This window comes from Lissotriton vulgaris, chromosome 3_2, assembly GCF_964263255.1.
Source record: "Lissotriton vulgaris chromosome 3_2, aLisVul1.2, whole genome shotgun sequence".
Lineage (NCBI taxonomy): Eukaryota > Metazoa > Chordata > Amphibia > Caudata > Salamandridae > Lissotriton > Lissotriton vulgaris.
This window is the reverse complement of record NC_141690.1, coordinates 126,785,728-126,804,190: the sequence shown is the minus strand read 5'-3', so window position 1 is coordinate 126,804,190 and position 18,463 is coordinate 126,785,728.

The following is an 18,463-nucleotide window of genomic DNA, read 5'->3' as shown; positions in this document are numbered from 1 at the left end:
CAGGGAAGCGTTGATGAAACAATTTAACCAACCTGGGAGCATGCACATCTTCTTCTCTTTCCCATGATCTCTCCTCAGATCCATAACCCTTCCAGTCTACCAAATAGTACAGTTGGTTTCTGGATTCCTTTGAGTCGAGAATTTCCTTCACCTCGAATTCTTCACCGTCTTCCAACTGTATTGGTTTGGGGGTTAAGATTTTTCTCAGCCCAACTGGAACCTTTTTTAGCAACGAAATGTGAAAGACTGGATGAATTTTGAGGGTGTGCGGTAGAGTGAGTCGATAGTTCACCTGGCCAATCTTTTCTTCCACTGGATACGGACCAATGAACCTTGGTTGGAATTTACGGTTTCCTCGTAGTCTCAGATTTTTAGCATTTAACCATACACGATCTCCAACTTCAATGCAAGGCCCTACTCGTCTTTTCTTGTCTGCGTATGCCTTGTATTTAGCCTTGGCTAAGGTCAGATTCTCTCTTGCACTCTGATGTACCTGCTCTAGATGAGAGACGATTTCTGCTACAGCTGGAACTGATATATCTGTCTGTCTAATGGTTGAATTAGGGTGTCTTCCATAGTTCATATAGAACGGGAAGTAACCAGTAGACACGTTCTTGGCATTATTATGGGCAAACTCTGCAGCCCACAAATACTCTGGCCAGTTCCCCTCCTGTTTCAAGAGATATAACCTTAAGTATTGCTCAACCTCCTGATTCACCGTTTCAGTCTGACCATCGGTCTCGGGATGGTAACTAGTGGAGTACCTCACCTCAGTTCCTAAGCTTTCCATGAAGGATTTCCAAAAATGGGAAAGAAACTGGGATCCCCTGTCTGAGATAATAACCTTCGGTATCCCATGTATCTTAACAATTTGAGTACTAAAGTGAGTGGCTAACTGCTTGGCGCTAGGCACCCCTTTTAAGGCAGTAAAATGGGTCATTTTAGTAAATGAGTCCACTACAACTAGTATGGTATTGTAACCTTGGCTTAAGGGCAAATCGGTGATGAGATCTAGGGTGACAGTATGCCAGGGATAGGGTGAAGTGGGTAAAGGTTGAAGGAGGCCTTTTGGGGCTTGCCGTTCGGATTTTCCCAGAGCACAGGTCTCGCATGTCTTAACATACTCTTCAATATCTTTTGTCATCTCAGGCCACCAGTAATGTCTCTTAACTAGTTCTTTAGTTTTTACTTCTCCCTTGTGTCCGGCTAACTTGTCATCATGGCATTCACGTAGAACTTGCTGCTGCATTTCTTTTGTGGGAATGAATAAGGTGTCTCGATAAAATGGCAATTGGCGGATGATTCTCCGGTCTTCTCCTTCCTTAACCCACTTCTGCACGGCCGGCTCGTCCATTAATTTCAAAATATCCTGTTCTAGACTGACAGATGATGACGTGGCTCCAATGATTCTCTCCGGAGGGATGATTGCTTGACTTTCCAGAGGGGTTTTGTGGTCTTTGGTATCCATTCTTGACAAGGCGTCGGCCTTGCCATTTTGAGCGCCGGGCCTATAGGTGATTACAAAGTCGTAATCTGCAAAATACAATGACCACCTTAATTGCCTCGGAGTAAGGGTCCTGGCGGTCTTCAAGAATTTCAGATTACGGTGCTCAGTAAAAACTGTCACTTGATGTCGAGCCCCCATGAGGTAATGGCGCCACTCCTTGAAGGCATCCTTGATGGCTAAAAGTTCCTTCTCCGTGATGGTATAGTTTCTCTCCGCTGGGGACAGTTTCCTCAAACGATATGCCACTGGATGCAGTCGTCCAGTAACCTTATTCCTCTGAGATAGCACCCCCCCAATCGCTTGGTCAGAGGCATCAGTTTCTACATAGAAGGGTTCCATGGGGTCTGGATGTTGCAGGATGGGGGCTGACGTGAAATCCTATTTCAAGGCTTTAAAGGCTTTTTCAGCTTCGTCCGACCATTCAAATTTAGCTCCCTTCTTTAATAATTGAGTGAGCGGCAAAATTCTCCTCGAAAACTCGCTGATGAACCGCCGGTAGAAGTTCGCGAAGCCTATGAAGCTCTGGACTTCCTTGACGCTTGTGGGCGACTTCCATTCGACCACTGCCTCAATTTTCTTTTTATCCATGAGGATTCCACTAGGTGAGATGACAAATCCTAAGAACTCCACTTGATTCACGCTGAATGCACACTTCTCCAGCTTCACGAAGAGACTATTGTCCTTAAGTTTCTGTAGTACTCCCTTGACATGCATTTGGTGTTCCTCCGCATTTTTTGAATAAATAAGAATGTCGTCAATATAGACGATGGCACATTGATCGAGGAAGTCTTTCAGGACATCGTTTATGAAATATTGGAAGGCTGCCGGGGCGTTGCACAGGCCATAGGGCATAACCTGGTACTCAAAAAGTCCAAACTTGGTCCGGAACGCCGTCTTCCACTCATCACCCTCCTTCATTCTGACCAGATGGTACGCTCCGCGGAGGTCAAGCTTGGTGAAGATACTGGCTCCTTTAATTTGGTCTAACAAGACTGAGATGAGGGGCAGGGGATATCTGTTCTTTTTGGTGATCTTGTTGATGGCACGGTAGTCTATACAAGTCCGCAGATCTCCCTCCTTCTTTGGCACGAAGAACAACGGCGAGGATACAGGAGACTGTGAGGGTCGAATGAACCCGTTAGCAAGATACTTATCTAGATACTCCCTCAGGTGCTGATGCTCTTTTTCTGTTAGAGCGTAAACTCTACTGCATGGCAGATTAACCCCGGGTTCCAGTTCGATTTCACAGTCGTACCTACGATGGGGAGGGAGCTGTTCAGCCTCTTTTTCATTGAATACCTCCTCGAAATCCTTGTATTCTTCTGGCACCTCTTGGGCATCAATGACACAAACGGATTGCCCGGTTTGACACAGCGAATAGGCAGGATTCGGTTCGCGTATTCCTTCATGTTTTCCAAAACAATTTTCCAAACAATAATCCGAGGTCATTTGGATGGATCTGGTGCTCCAATTAACCATTGGGTTGTGCTTGGTGAGCCATGGGAGTCCCAAAATAAGTTCGAACTGAGGGGCGTCTATCAGATTAAATTGGATCTTTTCTTCATGCCCATCACTCGAAATAAGTTGAACGACTTCGGTGTGACTTACGATGGGGCCCGAAGATAGGTTTGTGCCATCCACAGCCCAAACTGGTTCACTTCGGGTTTTCTTGATGGCTAGTAGGCCCACTCTGTCGGCAAACTTCAAGTCGCAGAAATTTCCAGTCGCTCCTGAATCTATCATCACCGAAACTTCCGACAGGACAATGTCTCGAAATTTCACCCTCATCGATAGTATCAAATGAGGTTTCGCTGACTGTAACGTGTTGGCCACTCTTTGCTCTTCTGGAGTTTTCTTGATTAACGCATCCACCTGTTCAACTCCGTCAACAGGTGGTGCCTCTAGTTTTCCTTTGGCTTGAAGGCTGCTTTAGGTTTCTTAGGGCAGAATTTCACTCTAATGGCCTCCAGTACCACAGTACATACATAGATTGTTTGTTCTTCTTTTCTCTTTCTCCTCTCTGGTTAACGGACCTCGAATGGTGCCTATTTGCATGGGCTCTGTTCCTGTCTCTCCATCCTGACTCCGATGATTCTCTGATCGAACTCTGTCGAATCTGGGAACGGCTGGTCTGAAGTCTCTCATTTTATCGCCCTTTCTTTCGCCTTGCCGAAAATCCAATTCCAACGCGAGATCCACTAGCGCCGAAATTTCCGTTGGTCTATTAGGGATGGCCGCCAGCCCGTCTTTTAACTCGTCCTTCAGGCCTCTGTAGAAAACTGCCGCTCTCTTGCTCTCTGGCCAGTCTGTCTCCACTACGAGCTTGTTAAATTGCGCTAGATAAGATACCAAATCCCTATTACCTTGTTTTAGGTCCAACAGTTCATTATCTGTTGCTTGGGATATTCTTCTCCTATCGAAGATTCGTAAAAATTCCTGTTTAAATTCTTCGTAGTTTCGCAAAATGGGGTCATTCTTGGTGATTAATGGTAAGGACCAAGCAGCAGCGTCCCGGCTCAGATACGAGAGTATAAAGACCACCCTGGACTGTGCGTCTGGAAAAATCGAAGGACGACACAAAAAATGCAAGGAACACTGCGTGATGAATATCTGCGCCTTTTGTGGGTCCCCCCCAAATCTTTCTGGGGCAGCTAGTGGAATGACGGGGGATAGGGAGTGAATAACTTGGGTAGTCACTCTATTTGAACTCTCTGACATGAATCCTGCTAATTTCTGCTCTGGACTAAAAGGTTGTCTAATCTTTTGAGCCAACTCAGCAGTTTCTTTTCTTGAATTTATTAACTCCGACCTAAGGTTTCGGTTTTCCTCTCTCAAGCCACTAAGTTCCTTTTGTATGGTGTCTAGAATTGCCCCTAGGTTTTGTACGTTTATTCCCTCTGCCATCTCTGTTCAGGTGCGAAGGCAACTTGGGCACTTCACTCTGTCAGGCTGCAGAAAATTCTGTGGTATTGGACTGCATAGGAACAGAGATGCCGATTCCCAAATCCACTCTGAACGATAACCCAGAGCCCACAGATAACATGAGCCTCTAAGCCATCATCCCGAGGGAAGGGGGATTGGATAAAATAACAAAAGAGAGAGAAGAGAAGAGACTGTCTGGCAGATTCTTGTCTTCAGAACCGGTCTGCAGATCTTGTCATGACTAATGCACACAGGGAAGAGAGAAACAAATCATTAGCTCCTAATTCTCTCTCTCTAACCTATCTAAATCCCTATGGGTTCTGACCTACCAAGTAAATCTCCAGAGCTAGCCTCTCTTCTGTACTATCAGCGTGCATGAGAGTTTCTTTGCTGAATTGCACCTTCTCTCCGGGTATCAAGAGTATGGCTTTAATGTTCTTTACTTCGTGCTTTTCCTTGATACATTTCGATGACTGAAAACCTAGGACCTCGTGAATTCTCTCAACTGGACAGTTCAATGTAGAGATAGGAATATCTTGACTAAATCAATCACTGCTCGGAACTAGTCTTTGACATAGCTATTTCTCGGAAAACAGTCCAACAGCTAGAACTTCAGAATTACGTAATTCACAGTCTATTAAGCATGCTCTAGATGACACTTATCTACGTTGTTCCGTCCTCTCTCTTCACTGAGAAAACAGAGCGCCGACTCCTCCTCAGTTGTCAGTGCCGGACCTACGCACTCGACAACAACTCTTCACGGAAAACTGTAAATTTCGCGCTGCAAGTTTCTTCGGAATGATCTTCTCTTGGCTGGGAAAGGGGGCTGGGAAGCTCTAAAGGGAAAACGCTAAGAAAACGGGACTCGAAGATTTTCTTCACAGGAAACAACTGGATAGCTTCTACCTCAGGCAAGGTTCACGGTGAAGTGCGCAGCTCTCTGGTTGACGGCGCCTCACCTCAGCTGCGGTGATGATGAGGCTGGAAGACTAGAACGCTAACTCAGCGCGACTCTGGCGGCCATCTTGGAGTGCCAGAGTCACATGCATGCTGACCAAGAACCTCTTCCTTGTCGTGCATTTTCTTTCAAGAAATGTTCTGTAGTAATTACGCTCACACGAGGGGTATGGGTTCTGACAGTACCCCCCAACAAGGCAGATTCCTTCCCCCTTGGCTTGGCAGGGAAGCGTTGATGAAACAATTTAACCAACCTGGGAGCATGCACATCTTCTTCTCTTTCCCATGATCTCTCCTCAGGTCCATAACCCTTCCAGTCTACCAAATAGTACAGTTGGTTTCTGGATTCCTTTGAGTCGAGAATTTCCTTCACCTCGAATTCTTCACCGTCTTTCAACTGTATTGGTTTGGGGGTTAAGATTTTTCTCAGCCCAACTGGAACCTTTTTTAGCAACAAAATGTGAAAGACTGGATGAATTTTGAGGGTGTGCGGTAGAGTGAGTCGATAGTTCACCTGGCCAATCTTTTCTCCCACTGGATACGGACCAATGAACCTTGGTTGGAATTTACGGTTTCCTCGTAGTCTCAGATTTTTAGCATTTAACCATACACGATCTCCAACTTCAATGCAAGGCCCTACTCGTCTTTTCTTGTCTGCGTATGCCTTGTATTTAGCCTTGGCTAAGGTCAAATTCTCTCTTGCACTCTGATGTACCTGCTCTAGATGAGAGACGATTTCTGCTACAGCTGGAACTGATATATCTGTCTGTCTAATGGTTGAATTAGGGTGTCTTCCATAGTTCATATAGAACGGGGAGTAACCAGTAGACACGTTCTTGGCATTATTATGGGCAAACTCTGCAGCCCACAAATACTCTGGCCAGTTCCTTTCCTGTTTCAAGAGATATAACCTTAAGTATTGTTCAACCTCCTGATTCACCCTTTCAGTCTGACCATCGGTCTCGGGATGGTAACTAGTGGAGTACCTCACCTCAGTTCCTAAGCTTTCCATGAAGGATTTCCAAAAATGGGAAAGAAACTGTGATTCCCTGTCTGAGATAATAACCTTCGGTATCCCATGTATCTTAACAATTTGAGTACTAAAGTGAGTGGCTAACTGCTTGGCGCTAGGCACCCCTTTTAAGGCAGTAAAATGGGTCATTTTAGTAAACGAGTCCACTACAACTAGTATGGTATTGTAACCTTGGCTTAAGGGCAAATCGGTGATGAGATCTAGGGTGACAGTATGCCAGGGATAGGGTGGAGTGGGTAAAGGTTGAAGGAGGCCTTTTGGGGCTTGCCGTTCGGATTTTCCCAGAGCACAGGTCTCGCATGTCTTAACATACTCTTCAATATCTTTTGTCATCTCAGGCCACCAGTAATGTCTCTTAACTAGTTCTTTAGTTTTTACTTCTCCCTTGTGTCCGGCTAACTTGTCGTCATGGCATTCACGTAGAACTTGCTGCTGCATTTCTTTTGTGGGAATGAATAAGGTGTCTCGATAAAATGGCAATTGGCGGATGATTCTCCGGTCTTCTCCTTCCTTAACCCAATTCTGCACGGCCGTCTCGTCCATTACTTTCAAAATATCCTGTTCTAGACTGACAGATGATGACGTGGCTCCAATGATTCTCTCCAGAGGGATGATTGCTTGACTTTCCAGAGGGGTTTTGTGGTCTTCGGTATCCATTCTTGACAAGGCGTCGGCCTTGCCATTTTGAGCGCCGGGCCTATAGGTGATTACAAAGTAGTAATCTGCAAAATACAATGACCACCTTAATTGCCTCGGAGTAAGGGTCCAGGCGGTCTTCAAGAATTTCAGATTACGGTGGTCAGTAAAAACTGTCACTTGATGTCGAGCCCCCATGAGGTAATGGCGCCACTCCTTGAAGGCATCCTTGATGGCTAAAAGTTCCTTCTCCGTGATGGTATAGTTTCTCTCCGCTGGGGACAGTTTCCTCGAACGATATGCCACTGGATGCAGTCGTCCAGTCACCTTATTCCTCTGAGATAGCACCCCCCCAATCGCTTGGTCGGAGGCATCAGTTTCTACATAGAAGGGTTCCATGGGGTCTGGATGTTGCAGGATGGGGGCTGACGTGAAATCCTGTTTCAAGGCTTTAAAGGCTTTTTCAGCTTCGTCCGACCATTAAAATTTAGCTCCCTTCTTTAATAATTGAGTGAGCGGCAAAATTCTCCTCGAAAACTCGCTGATGAACCGCCGGTAGAAGTTCGCGAAGCCTATGAAGCTCTTTACTTCCTTGACGCTTGTGGGCAACTTCCATTCGACCACTGCCTCAATTTTCTTTTTATCCATGAGGATTCCACTAGGTGAGATGACAAATCCTAAGAACTCCACTTGATTCACGCTGAATGCACACTTCTCCAGCTTCACGAAGAGACTATTGTCCTTAAGTTTCTGTAGTACTCCCTTGACATGCATTTGGTGTTCCTCCGCATTTTTTGAATAAATAAGAATGTCGTCAATATAGACGATGGCACATTGATCGAGGAAGTCTTTCAGGACATCGTTTATGAAATATTGGAAGGCTGCCGGGGCGTTGCACAGGCCATAGGGCATAACCTGGTACTCAAAAAGTCCAAACTTGGTGCGGAACGCCGTCTTCCACTCATCACCCTCCTTCATTCTGACCAGATGGTACGCTCCGCGGAGGTCAAGCTTGGTGAAGATACTGGCTCCTTTAATTTGGTCTAACAAGACTGAGATGAGGGGCAGGGGATATCTGTTCTTTTTGGTGATCTTGTTGATGGCACGGTAGTCTATACAAGGCCGCAGATCTCCCTCCTTCTTCGGCACGAAGAACAACGGCGAGGATACAGGATACTGTGAGGGTCGAATGAACCTGTTAGCAAGATACTTATCTAGATACTCCCTCAGGTGCTGATGCTCTTTTTCTGTTAGAGCGTAAACTCTACTGCATGGCAGATTAACCCCGGGTTCCAGTTCGATTTCACAGTCATACCTACGATGGGGAGGGAGCTGCTCAGCCTCTTTTTCATTGAATACCTCCTTGAAATCCTTGTATTCTTCTGGCACCTCTTGGGCATCAATGACACAAACGGATTGCCCGGTTTGACACAGCGAATAGGCAGGATTCGGTTCGCGTATTCCTTCATGTTTTCCAAAACAATTTTCCAAACAATAATCCGAGGTCATTTGGATGGATCTGGTGCTCCAATTAACCATTGGGTTGTGCTCGGTGAGCCATGGGAGTCCCAAAATCAGTTCGAACTGAGGGGCGTCTATCAGATTAAATTGGATCTTTTCTTCATGCCCATCACTCGAAATAAGTTGAACGACTTTGGTGTGACTTACGATGGGGCCCGAAGATAGGTTTGTGCCATCCACAGCCCGAACTGGTTCACTTCGGGTTTTCTTGATGGCTAGTAGGCCCACTCTGTCGGCAAACTTCAAGTTGCAGAAATTTCCAGTCGCTCCTGAATCTATCATCACCGAAACTTCTGACAGGACAATGTCTCGAAATTTCACCCTCATCGATAGTATCAAATGAGGTGTCGCTGACTGTAACGTGTTGGCCACTCTATGCTCTTCTGGAGTTTTCTTGATTAACGCATCCACCTGTTCAACTCCGTCAACAGGTGGTGCCTTTAGTTTTCCTTCGGCTTGAAGGCTGTTTTAGGTTTCTTAGGGCAGAATTTCACAAAATGGCCTCCAGTACCACAGTACATACATAGATTGTTTGTTCTTCTTTTCTCTTTCTCCTCTCTGGTTAATGGACCTCGAATGGTGCCTATTTGCATGGGCTCTGTTCCTGTCTCTCCATCCTGACTCTGATGATTCTCTGATCGAACTCTGTCGAATCTGGGAACGGGTGGTCTGAAGTATCTCCTTTTCTCGCCCTTTCTTTCGCCTTGCCGAAAATCCAATTCCAACGCGAGATCCACCAGCGCCGAAATTTCCGTGGGTCTATTAGGGATGGCCGCCAGCCCATCTTTTAACACGTCCTTCAGGCCTCTGTAGAAAACTGCCCCTCTCTTGCTCTCCGGCCAGTCTGTCTCCACTACGAGCTTGTTAAATTGCGCTAGATAAGATACCAAATCCCTATTACCTTGTTTTAGGTCCAACAGTTCATTATCCGTCGCTTGGGATATTCTTCTCCTATCGAAGATTCGTAAAAAGTCCTGTTTAAATTCTTCGTAGTTTCGCAAAATGGGGTCATTCTTGGTGATTAATGGTAAGGACCAAGCAGCAGCGTCCCCGCTCAGATACGAGAGTTTAAAGGCCACCCTGGACTGTGCGTCTGGAAAAATCGTAGGGCGACACAAAAAATGCAAGGAACACTGCGTGATGAATATCTGCGCCTTTTGTGGGTCCCCCCCAAATCTTTCTGGGGCAGCTAGTGCAATGACGGGGGATAGGGAGTGAATAACTTGGGTAGTCACTCTATTTGAACTCTCTGACATGGATCCTGCTAATTCCTGCTCTGGACTAAAAGGTTGTCTAATCTTTTGAGCCAACTCAGCAGTTTCTTTTCTTGAATTTATTAACTCCGACCTAAGGTTTCGGTTTTCCTCTCTCAAGCTACTAAGTTCCTTTTGTATGGTGTCTAGAATTGCCCCTAGGTTTTGTACATTTATCCCCTCTGCCATCTCTGTTCAGGTGCGAAGGCAACTTGGGCACTTCACTCTGTCAGGCTGCAGAAAATTCTGTGGTATTGGACTGCACAGGAACAGAGATGCCGATTCCCAAATCCACTCTGAACGATAACCCAGAGCCCACAGATAACATGAGCCTCTAAGCCATCATCCCGAGGGAAGGGGGATTGGATAAAATAACAAAAGAGAGAGAAGAGAAGAGACTGTCTGGCAGATTCTTGTCTTCAGATCCGGTCTGCAGATCTTGTCATGACTAATGCACACAGGGAAGAGAGAAACAAATCATTAGCTCCTAATTCTCTCTCTCTAACCTATCTAAATCCCTATGGGTTCTGACCTACCAAGTAAATCTCCAGAGCTAGCCTCTCTTCTGTACTATCAGCGTGCATGAGAGTTTCTTTGCTGAATTGCACCTTCTCTCCGGGTATCAAGAGTATGGCTTTAATGTTCTTTACTTTGTGCTTTTCCTTGATACATTTCGATGACTGAAAACTTAGGACCTCGTGAATTCTCTCAACTGGACAGTTCAATGTAGAGATAGGAATATCTTAACTAAATCAATCACTGCTCGGAAGTAGTCTTTGACATAGCTATTTCTCTGAAGACAGTCCAACAGCTAGAACTTCAGAATTACGTAATTCACAGTCTATTAAGCATGCTCTAGATGACACTTATCTACGTTGTTCCGTCCTCTCTCTTCACTGAGAAAACAGAGCGCCGACTCCTCCTCAGTTGTCAGTGCCGGACCTACGCACTCGACAACTCTTCACGGAAAACTGGAAATTTTGCGCTGCAAGTTTCTTCGGAATGATCTTCTCTTGGCTGGGAAAGGGGGCTGGGAAGCTCTAAAGGGAAAACGCTAAGAAAACGGGACTCGAAGATTTTCTTCACAGGAAACAACTGGATAGCTTCTACCTCAGGCAAGGTTCACAGTGAAGTGCGCAGCTCTCTGGTTGACGGCGCCTCACCTCAGCTGCGGTGATGATGAGGCTGGAAGACTAGAATGCTAACTCGGCGCGACTCTGGCGGCCATCTTGGAGTGCCAGAGTCGCATGCATGCTGACCAAGAACCTCTTCCTTGTCGTGCATTTTCTTTCAAGAAATGTTCTGTAGTGATTACGCTCACACGAGGGGTATGGGTTCTGACACAGGCCAACGGATTTTGTAGGCTTTTTATAGCCCAAAGCCGCATAACAGGTCATGTGACTTGTTTATAAAACTTTTCATTGGTTCATTTTACTTTTGGTTTCCTAATGATGAAATGATTGATCATATGACCTAAAAATAACACTTTTCATTGGATTAAAACATTTTTTTTCCCAAACGATGAAAGCCCCACCTTTTTTTTTCTCACTCGGCAATCCAAAATGGTGCTGTTAGATGACAACAGAGGGGACAGGCAACAAGAACCATCAGTCAAAAGCGGGGAGGGCAAGTTCTTCCCTCCCGGGTCACGTTGGGACTCCACCAGAAGTCATCGAATTGATAGTCTACAGTGTTTCTGGATGTTTCAGACTGAAGCTGGCGTCAGCATGAGAGCACCACCATCTCGTAGCTCCGTCGTGGCCATTCCGCAAGCAATCATGGCAGCCACTCCCCACCGGAAGCCTGCTGGAGTCGGGGGCCCCGATGACTTTTGTAGAATCTTCAAGGCTGAGGGGACGCTTTCGAGAATTGGGCCCAAGCCCTAGCAGGCAAATGTCCGAGTTCAAATGTGTCCCAGGGCCATTTTAGTGGACCAGGCCCAAATCCGAAGAGCCGCCCGCCATTTTAAGAGTTCTGTGGCAGCCGCCTATCGCTGCACCGCAAGAGTGGGTGCAATTCAACTAGATGGTGGTCGAGACGCTGTAGCCGCAAGAGCGGGCGCAACTCAACTGGATGGTGGGCGAGACGCTGTAGCCGCAAGAGCGGGCGGTAAAGAGCTGAATGGCGGATGAGGCACAGTGCAGCAAAAGCGGGCGGAAAACCGCTGAATGGCAACTGAAACTGTAAAGGGGCGCCCCATTGCAGCAGAGGAGCCTCCACCTGGGGAGGCCCGTTCACGCCGCCTCCCCCCCCCCCCCCCCCGGGGCGCCCCACGCCGTTTTTCGGCGCAGCATTGTAGGATGCCAAGACCAGTGCGGCAAGTAAAGGACATCACCTGGGTGCCATCCAGATCTCAGCGCGTTGTGCTGCCTTCGGACTATTCGCACAACAGACCGTTACTGACGCCACCCCACAGCAGCCCATTGTTGCTTTGTTTTAAAAAAAAATTTTAACGTGTTTACTTTGTTGGAGCGTTGTTTATTATTAAAGTGTTATAATCCTACTACTTTGTTGGAGTGCTATATATTTTTAATGTGACACATAATTGTGAAGACTTTGATGTACAAAAAGGCATCCCTGGAATCTTCCGCTTCAGGCTCGGTCCCACACACCCTCACAGTGAGAATCCCCTCCCCAATCACAATACAGGATCGTTATCAGATAGTAGGAACGCGTGTGGTGTGACGGATCTCATGGGGTGGGGGCCTTGATCTACTGTAACTCCTTTGAAGAGGGGTGATTCTTTACAGTTGGGGCCATAAACTACATCCGCAGGGCTAGGTGATAGCCTGGGACCGGCCTGGACAATCAGACACAGAGAAAGAGGAGTGTCAGAGGGTGCGGTTTATGGCCCATGCATGAGAGAGAGAGCAGGGGTGACCAGTGCGTGGGGGAGATGCTTGCGAGGGTGGGGAGCCATGCTGAGGATCGGCGGCATGCAGAGAGTGGGTCTGGTCATGGCATCTAAAATGGCTGCCGTGCACGACAAAAGTGTGGCATTGGAAAAAAAGCAAGATGGCGCAGACAATGTTTATCAATACGGATTAATTTATAACAATTATTTTTAACAATATATTTACCCGCAGTGTCAAAATGGCGGTCAACACTTCCTGATTTTCTTCGAATCGAACGTTAACAGACGTCACGCAGCAAAAAAAAAAAAAAACGCTCACGCGCAGCCACTGGAAGACAAGTATCAACATATATGAGCATCCTCAGCCACCCTCAGAAAACATAGGGGGTCAGGATACGTCTCCCGTACCCCCTTATACCCATTTCTCACATTGTTTTTCCTCCATCTTGTAATTTAATTAAAACGAAACACAAAATGGCAAATTCCCGTTTCGCGACCCGGTTCGCTACCCGGTTCGCGAACCGGAAAGCGCTTCTACCGCAAAAAATCAAATTTTTTTATTTGCCCCACGGGACCCTTTAATAACACCAACGTCATTCCTAGGGGGTCAAGAAGGGTCTACCTTGCCCCCTTTCATTAAATTCCCCCTTCGTTTTTCTCCTCCTCTTGTCTCTCGATCCTACCGAGAGACAAGATGGCGGCCGTTCGGACTGTTTAGAATGTTGACAGACACCGGAGAGCCAATCAGCTTCGCTTCGCAAAGTTCCGTTACGCGAAAATTTCACGAACCGGAGCGCTACCCGGGACGCTGTCACGGATATATCTGTTTTTTAAAACATTAATTTCTCAAAATCCACTGGAGCACATATCTTGAGACCTAGCAAAGGCACATCGGGCTAACAGTCCCTACAATTTTGCCAAGTTTCGTGCAAATCCATTCAGCCGTTCGAGCTAAAAGTGAGGCCAAACGCCCTATGGAAAAATGAATGGGAAAAACGCGTTTTCGGACCCCCCTTTTTTCTCGACCCCCCCTTGATGAAACCCACCCCAAATTTTCGGGGGCTGCTCAGAAACAAAATGTGCCATTTTCCTGAAAATTTCAGCCAATTCCGTCCACAAACGCCAAAGTTAATAGACATAGAATTTTCAAAAGTCCCATAGAGAAAAAATCCTAACTATATATACCTACTGGCGACCGCCAGTAGGTAATATATATATATATATCTATATCTATATCTATATATATATATATATATATATATATATATATATAGATATAGATGTAGATATATATATATCTATCTATATATATATATATATATATCTATCTATCTATCTATCTATCTATCTATCTATATATATATATATATATATATATATATATATATATATATATATATATATAAACTCCAATTGGCTCGGCAGCCGCCGAGCTCCGCTCTGCTTGAGCCACTTGGCGGAGGCGGTTCGTGTGTAGGTTGCGAACCTACCAATCAATTCAAACTCTTGACCTTTTCTCCTCTTTGCCAAGAACACACGAACACTTCTTGCTTGAAAAATAACCTTTATTACAGTTTAAAGGCAACCAAAATGTCACACATCTCTACGTTGCCATAGACACAGAGGAGTTACTCTAGATTTTTTTTTGTCCTTGTTTGTCAATATGCAAAACATGTCGTAAAGGGTCCATTCTACTGGGACTAGGGGTACCCGGTCTCTCCATAAGGAGGGGATGTTGTAAACATCCCGGGTTTTTGAGCAATTTCCCCCCTGTCCGGTCAAAAGGACTAACTTCTCTTAAACAGGTAAACAAAATAGTGATTCTGAGACAAACAGGCCAACCTGTGAAGCATATCACTAATCATAGGACTAGAGATATAGCAAAGGAGAAAAAGAAAAAAAAATGTGTTTAAGGAAAAGAGAGATTTCAGGCCGCAGAGTAAATTTTCCCCTTCTTTTACCCAGTCGAAATTTAAATTCCAGATAATAGATGTATATCAAGTTAAGCAGTTGAACTTATTTACATAAGCTTCAAACCTCATGTCTCATAGTTCCAAAAATTTAGTTTGTACTGAATAGAGCCATTCCACCCCTGCGGGGGAACATGTAAGTATCTATTTGATGCGCAACTCCCTTCTTGTCAGAAGAATTAGGACAAAAATAATGTTTTTTTGAGTTTTGGTAAAGTTAGCATTTTTTTGCCCCACCCGTCAAAACCTCAAAAATACCTATATCCAAGCTCACCTTTAGTTCTTGACCTACGACTTCTGATATGATCTTACCAACTTTTTCCCAGAAGTTCTGGATTGAGGGACACTGCCAGAACATATGTGCTTCGTTCGCATTTTCTTCGCCTCATTTGGAGCATTTTTTTACTGCCCGACTACCCATCTTGGATAACCTTTGAGGCGTCCAGTAAGCCTTATGGACAGTGAAAAGATGTTTTTTCTTAGTGGGGCAGATCTCACATAGTGCCATAAATAAGCCATAGATACTTGCCATAATAATTTGTGATCCTGGTCTGGCAGTTCCCTCTTCCAGCTCTCCATCAGTGGATTTTAGGCATCTTCTTCTTCCTAAATTAACAACCAATACCAGTCTGCAATTTCTTTCAGCAACTTGGGACGTCATTTTATCCTAGTCTCCACCTCCAGGTTCCCCTCACCATTTTTGTCCAATGTACTTGCCCAGCTTACTAGTTGTCAGTATTTAAATCTGGAGACTGAATTACTGAAAATCTCTGACAATCTCTGCAACTAAATTAGTTTAGAATTTTCCAGGAATTGCCCCCAATAAATAATCCCACACTCATGCAGCTGAGTTGCTAATAAGTCCAAAAGGCAGACTGGGGTAACCGGAAAGTCCCAAATAGGAGCAGAATCACAGTAATATGGTGTTTGAAATGTTAGTCTTATATGATACCAGTTATTGGCTGCACTCTAAAGAATCTTTAATTTGATTTCTTTTCAATTTAGGGTGGCCAAATTTAAAAAGAAAGAATTCTGATTGGACTTGGGGATCCTTTACAAGAGCCTTTAAATAAGGAGTTAAGCTAGAGCTGTCCTTCAGAACCTGATGAAAATTCTTTAGATGTTAGGCTCAGTAGTATTGGTATAAATCTGGGGTGGCAATACCACCTTGCTCTTTCTTCCTGGATAAATTCTTCAGAGCAATTCTGGGACATTTATTTCCCCAGATGAAGCTAGTAAACTCTCCTTGAATTTTTTTAAACCATACTTTATTAAATTCTTGGGAGATGGTATTGAACAGAAAAGTAAACTTTGGGAGCCACAACATTTTAAAAAGATTTGACCTCCCAAGAAAAGACAATGGCAGCGCTCCCCAGGCTTGAAGTTGTTTTTTAACTGATGTAACTAGTTTGTCAACATCTATCTGAGCTCATTTTTCCAGCTTGTGAACAGTTTGTACTCCCAGGTATTCTATCCATTGTCTTATCCAGTTACTACTGTATTTGGTATTCCATAGCATCAATTCTGTTTTTTGCTGGTTTACAGAATATCCAGATACTCTTCTGAATTAGTACAGAGTTTTCCATATAGCAGAGAGTGAGTTAGTAAGGGCACCAGTCAAGATCATTAAATCGTCGGCATATAGACCAATTTTTTCTGACCATCCATTGCAGACAAAAGGTTGGATATTTCGGCTTGCCCTTAATTTACACGCTAGCGCCTCGATGTACATGTTGAAAAATAGGGGGGGAGAGAGGACAACCCTGTCTAGTCTTTTTATTAATTTTAATGTTTACTAACACCTTTGCCAAAGGATTTTTATACACTGCTTTAATTGCTGTTAGAAAACTTTCCCCAAGGTTAAAACGTACTATCATTTTATACAAAAAAAGACCAATTAACCTTGTCGAAAGCGTCAGCAGCATCCAGAGTCATCACTGTCAGGGGATTCCCTCCATCCTTCGCAAGATCTATAGTCGTAATTAATTAACGAGTAAACTCATATTGCTGCCTCCCCCTTATAAAACATTTTTGATTAACGTAAATTAAAGATCCTATCACCTTATCCAGTCTTTTTGTTAAAACCTGAGTATAGGTTTTATAATATCTGTTAAGGAGAGAGATTGACCTATCCGATTTTTTATTTGGTTTTAAAAGTATGGTTATGGTAGCCATATACTAGGACGACGGAAAGTTCTGTCTACCAATAAAAGCAGAGTTGAATAACTGCAGTAATATTGGGGCACGTTCCTCTTTAAGTAAAATGTAGTGCTCGTTTGGGACAGCATCCGGACCAGCAGCTTTCCCCTTTTTCAAGCCCCAAATGATGAGAAGTATTTCTTCAAGACTTAAAGGACTATTTAGTCTCTCTTTTTCCAAAACTTGCAAAGAAGGGAGTTCAATGTCTTGACGAAAATCTTTGATTTTCTTATCCTCTACTTTAGAATCTTCTTTATAAAGGTCTTGAAAAAAGGAGACAATTGCATTCTCAATCTCTTCTTCATCAGAGATTATAGCTCCAGAAATTTGACATATGAGGCCCCTGATTTGATTTTTTGTCTGATTAGCCTTTGTTGTCCATGCAAGCAGTTTGCCGCACCCCTATCCATATTCATTATGCAACAGTCTGCTAGCTTCCCATTTTTTTCCTTATAATTGCCTCAAAATAATCGGCCAGCTCCAATTTTTCAGATTGCAACTTGTTCTTTAGTTGTAACATATTTAAATTTCCTGAGTTTTGGTCAAATTCAACTTGGCAGCCTTGAATTATATTTGCCAGTTTATTTATCTCAACCTTAACTTTTTTATTGTGTGCAATCGATAGGCCAGTTACAAAGCTCCCTATGTAAGCCTTATATGTGTCCCAGGATACATATAGTGGGATTGAATCCATATTAATCCGAAATAATTCAGTTGTGTCACTTTTCAGTTTCTTCACTATCTGATGATCTAAAAGTAGAGATCTATTTAGGGTCAGCCTACGAGAGAGTGTCCTTGTTTTCAACATAACCTCTAAAATAACTTCTGAGTGATGAGAGAAATGTTCCGGGGCGTGAGTAACTTTAATCTTATTTTTTCTAATATAGTTATCCACAAGGAAAAAATCGATCCTGGATCGATGGCCATATTTTTGGTTTGTGAAAGTGAAGGCTCCCCCGCCCGTCCCTACTTTAACTCCCATTAACCTCCATATATCTACCAGTCCTGTGCCTACCATGACTTGTAATAAGATACTTCTCATCTCGTGAGTTGCAGCACCCCTCTTGAATTGGATCTAAAACAACATTAAAGTCTCCACCAAGTATTATTGGGCTATTAATGTCTATCAAATGAAGCAATAAGGTCCGTAACGAGGCCGGATCATCTGTGTTAGGGCCATAATATCCCACAAAAGTCTCCAAGATCTGTATATTTTGGCTGTAGCAATTACCCATCTACCGAGAGGGTCAACCATACATTCCCCTAAGTGACTTGAATAGTTTTTTCAAAGAGTAGTGCAAATCCCTTTGTCGCACATGTTTGAGTGGTGCACACCCAATATTCCACCCATTTTTGTCTTTTGAGTATTTCGGCCAATTTGTCTTTCAGTAGATGAGATTCTTGTATTAATATCACCTCGCTATCCGAGCGTCTCAAGTACTTTAGTATCCTTTTCCTCCTTGAGACTACTCTAGGGCCGTTGACATTCCACAATAACATTTATACTTTTTTTGGTCTATCTGAATTAGTCATATACATGGCTCATGAAATTTGAGGTGTTTCGAACACTTATAACTGTTGAAAAAGGCTGAACTGTGTCGTAGTCCAATT